Source organism: Myotis davidii, unplaced genomic scaffold, assembly GCF_000327345.1.
Source record: "Myotis davidii unplaced genomic scaffold, ASM32734v1 scaffold735, whole genome shotgun sequence".
NCBI lineage: Eukaryota > Metazoa > Chordata > Mammalia > Chiroptera > Vespertilionidae > Myotis > Myotis davidii.
The window spans coordinates 369,125-374,004 of record NW_006286235.1 but is presented as its reverse complement, the minus strand read 5'-3'; the positions used below and the strand labels follow the sequence as shown (position 1 = coordinate 374,004).

Below are 4,880 nucleotides of genomic sequence, written 5' to 3'. Positions count from 1 at the left end.
TAATAATGACATATTTCTCCAGGATGAGAACAAACAATTGGCCAAGACTGGTCATGCATCTAGACCTTAGCTGACCTTGTTTGGTGTTTTTTGGTTTTATGTTATTTTGTTACCTACTTCAAACTAGAACCTAATGGCTTAATAAAACTATAATTTTATTGTGTAGTTTTAGGACCTCTTGAGTGTTCCTACATACCTCTCTATTGGACCCACTTATCAAACTACAGTCTGATAGGCGTTCCTTGATCGCTTCACTCATGTGTCTGATGTCTTATTGGGAAAGGCTGGTAGGTTGGATCATCAAGACACTGAATGCCTGAGTTATAGTCTCCTGCCTCTTTGCTATGTGCAGGCAGCCTCTTCCCGGGGTCTTTACCATGCATTCTCACCAGCTGTAATTCTTACACAATAATTGCTCAGGGTTCTCAAGAGCGCAAACATGGAAACTGTTATGGTTTCTGAAGGCATATAATGGAATTGGTGCAGTGTTGCCTCTACCTCACTTGGTAATGCGAATCACAGGGATGGAATCAAACATGCACAGATTCACAACCATGAGAAGAGGCAGCAAGAGGTTGAATTAATGTATAACTTATAAGGCAAAGAAAGAAGTCTCAGAGGAAACCACACTTGACAGAACCTTGATCTTTGACTTGTAACCTCCAGAACTATGAAGAAATACATCTATGTTGGTTAAGCCACCCAGTCTGTGGAATTAAGGAAGCCCAAGTGAACCAATACACTGCCATTTGTACAGTTAAAGAAAATGGTACCAGACCGGCTCTGTCATGATAAATAATATAAACCTGAATAATGCACTTTAAGTGCCAGTTTCTGGTTAGTGAATGGCAGGCACAGGTGACAGTTGTGAGAGAAGCAAACTAATGAGGTGACAGGCATGGCTCTTGGCCTCTGACATTTTCCCACTGAGGAACTGGGAGCTGAAGTCCGGGTAGACCAGGAGAGCCTCTGAGCTGACCACTTTCTATTCCTTCTTATTATAATTGTTGCTTTTGAACATAATATCCTTTTATATAACATTCCAGAGAATTCTTTATTTGTCCTTTCATGACACTCATGATTGTTAGTTCCTATGTGATATTGGTCTTCCCGTCTAGTGTAGATTGGGCTCCTTATAATCATTTATATTGAGAGATATCAATGCACTCACTCAGGCTCAAGAAAAAAAGTCACTTAAACAGAAATGGTAAAGCAGGTAAAAATTCCAACCAATCTTGGCCCTCCCCAACAAAACTGCTTCTAAAACACATGCTCAGGTACAAGGCAGCATGGGAACAAAAGTAGGCCACAGACAACTTTCCTCAACTTCTCCAGACAAATAATGGAGTCACTTGCCAGGCCCACCAGCTGTTCGAGGATGTGTGGGGAAATGCAAAAGCCACGTGGGAAGCTCGGAAAACTCAGCTCTCTCTCCCCATGAGTTTTAAGGATAACCATGGAATAGCCCTGATGGCATATATTTCTGAAGCTCAAGAGCAAACTTCCTTTTACCATCTGTTCAATGAAGCTGTGAAGATGGCTGGCCAGTCTCGAAAAGATTAGATCTATGGCTTCCAGTTCAAAGCTTTTCATTTTTACCTGGCCAGAGCCCTGCGATTGCTGAAAAGACCTTGTGAGGATAACTACAAAAATGTGGCGTATAGCACAAGCCAGGGAACTTCATTTGCCTTTGGAGGGCTAAACCAAGCCAGATTTGGCCATTTTACCTTGGCACATTCAGCTAAGCTCAAGCAGCAAGTGACCAACACATTCTGTTAACCATTCACACATGCTTTGGAGTTGCCATTGAAACATTTTTTGGTAGAGACAGTGAAAGAATTATTATAATACCTCTGAATGAGATTTTTCATGTGTCACAGGATGGGCTAGCAATAATCTTATCCTTCGAAGCACAAACAAGACCTGCAGCCATTACGAGTGTGCATTTCTAGAAGGACTAAAAATGGCAAATTGTGTTGAGAACATGGGATATTTTCTACCCATCTATGTTGCCAGCCCTGGTGCTAAAAAACAGAAGCTTGAAAACCCTGGAATGAAAAGCCAGGAGTCCACTGTCTTACCTGGTATGAAGAGTCATGGACCCATCCAAATGCCTAGAAGGAAAACTTCAGAATATTTTCCATTACCTGAATATAAAAGTCAAGAAGATATAGACAATCCTACTCCAGCACCAGCTCCAGCTCCGGGTCCAGTTCCAGGTTCCCAAACCCATCCCTCTGCGTCCTCTGGCAAAATGCTCCTTCCACTGTTTGGGACATTTATCATTTTAATCAGTGCTTCTTCTATGTATCTCTTTGTTAGTCTGTAGTCAGGTAGATTCTTTATTACTTGAAGAACACTACAGGCATCCCACAGGAAATGAGCAAAAGGAATGTTGTATTTTTCACTTGTTAGCTAAAGTCAGTTGATAAAATGAGAACTGCATATATTATTCACTTTTCAAATTCAGAAAGTTTGTTTTTTTATGTTATAGAATCATTTTTACTTATTTGTATATTAATCTTATTGTGGTTGAATTCAATAAAATACTTTAAGATTATTAGATACAAAACAAACAAAACAAAACACTCACACAAATTTACTAATCATCCCAAAAGTAAATGTTGTTTCTCAGTTCTCTATCATAAATAGACACTAGAGGCCTAGTGCACAAAAATTCATGCAAGAGTAGGCCTTCCTTCCCCCAGCTGCTGGCACTGGCTTCCCTCCAGCCCCCGGGACCCAGGCTGCTTCCCTCCGGACACCGCAGCCAGGCACCCAGGACCTGGGCTTCGTTCTGGCCCTGGCTTCATCTGGAAGGACATCTGGAATGACGCCCAGAAGGATGTTTGGTCTAATTAGCATATTGCCCTTTTATTATTATAGATATGCAAATACTTTGAAAATATAGACATAGTGTTTACACTTCTTAAGTTTTTAATTTGAAAAGTATATATATGTTGCCAAATTTTAAATTTAAGGACAAAAAATTAATTGCTGTGAAAGCATTTTGTTACTTGATTCATATGGAGTAACATATTATTTGAGTTAACTTATTCATGCTATAGATACATACATGAAAGCATATAACATCAAATTTATTATTATTTTATATTCCAAAAATGATCAAACACTTTCCACTTCTGAGGGATGTAAATGTTCTAGAAAACCTGATTCAATTTCATCCTGTTTTTGGAGCTACAACTTAAGCATTTTGAAATTGTGAAGAGTGCTAATAGATAAAACTCTCACATGTAAGGCATATTTTAATTATTTTCATACAGTTGAAATAGTTGGGCATATATACAGACTCATGATTTTTAAAATAATTATAAAATAAGCAAGTTGTGCTAAAAGAATCTCAAGCTTAGTATTGCTGAGCAAACATATCATACATACCTAACACTTGGTTAACTTTTCAAAGTTAATCTTAAAAAATAAAGTAGCCCAGCCAGTGTGCTCAGTAGTTGAGCATCGACCTATGAACCAGGAGGTCATGGTTGGATTCCCGGTCAGGGCACATGCCTGTGTTGTGGTCTCGATCCCCAGTGTGGGGCATGCAGGAGGCAGCCAATCAATGATTTTCATCATTGATGTTTCTATCTCTCTCTCCCTCTACCTTCCTCTCTGAAATCAATAAAAATTGTTTAAAAATAAATAAAGTGGATTTGATTATCTTTCTGTGGCAATTCTGGTGGTTTTCGCCTGCCCTTGTTAATTCACAGGATAGTCCAATCTGGAAAACTGCATTAATATATCTGTTCCCAAAGAGTTTTAAACTGTTGTAGATTTTATTAACACATTAAGTTGTGTAAGAAAAATGAATGGAAGATATTAAAGACCCAGAGGACAATCAAAGAGGAGGCTGGTCTCTCACTCCAGTTCTGCATTAAGAACCTGTATACGCTAAGTGAGCATCAATTGTTTGATGGTGAATTAGCTCATTTGTGTCCGTGCATTTAATTCAGTTTAATGCAGTGAAATTTAACAAATGTTTTTTCACTGCCTACTAATTACCAGTCTATTAGGTGTGAAGAGATGGAAAGGGAAATAAGGCATTAATCTTGTCCTCAGAATTCACTCTCCAGAGAGATTATCAGATCAAAAAGAAAACAAAACAAAAAAAAACCACACACACAAAAACAGGAAGACAAAAAAAAAAAGTCAATGTGTTCTTTGCTATCTATAGTTTATTCCATTTTCCAAGAAATGTAATTGCCTGAATTGGGTCCCCTCTCAAAATTGATATGTTGAAATTGTAACACCCAGTACCTCTGAATGTGACTGCATTTGGAAATAAAGTCTTTAAAAAACGTGATTAAGTTAAACTAAGGCTGCTAGGGTGGGCCCTACTCTAATATAACTCAATGCAAACCCAGTCTGTGGTATTTTGTCATGGTAACCCTAGCAAAGTAATACGCTAGATTACAAAACATTTTTTAAATGTATACATTTACTTAACATATATTTAAGAGCCTACTTTTCCCTGAGTTCTTTACAACAAAGAAGCAATGAAAAAGAAAGACATTATCTCTGAATAATAACTTTTAACATCTAATCAGGGTGAGAAAGATGAATACTAATAAATAATTCCAGTTTGATGAGTGCGAACATTTATTTTTGTATAGTTTATTACAAGAACAGACAACAGGGAACCTAAATGAAGTTTATCATGAGAGTTTTCCCTTATGGAGTTACTTTTAATCTTTTCTATAACAAAAGGTTGTGGTTGGGCAAGCTAAGGAATGTGGTGGCAAAGGAGGAGAGTGTCCTAGTTTCTCCTATAAGAGGAGAAACTAGCTGCACCTTCATTAGACAAGTTGATGAGATTGAAGAGAAAACCGGTGAAAGACAAGTTGAGAGAAAGGTAAGGGTCAAAA

General features: G+C 38.0%; 1 pseudogene; it reads left to right on the top strand.

Annotated features, from left to right (window-relative positions):
• Nucleotides 1-1,204: 1,204 nt before the first annotated feature.
• LOC102762037 lies at nucleotides 1,205-2,329 on the top strand (annotated as a pseudogene).
• Nucleotides 2,330-4,880: the final 2,551 nt, after the last annotated feature.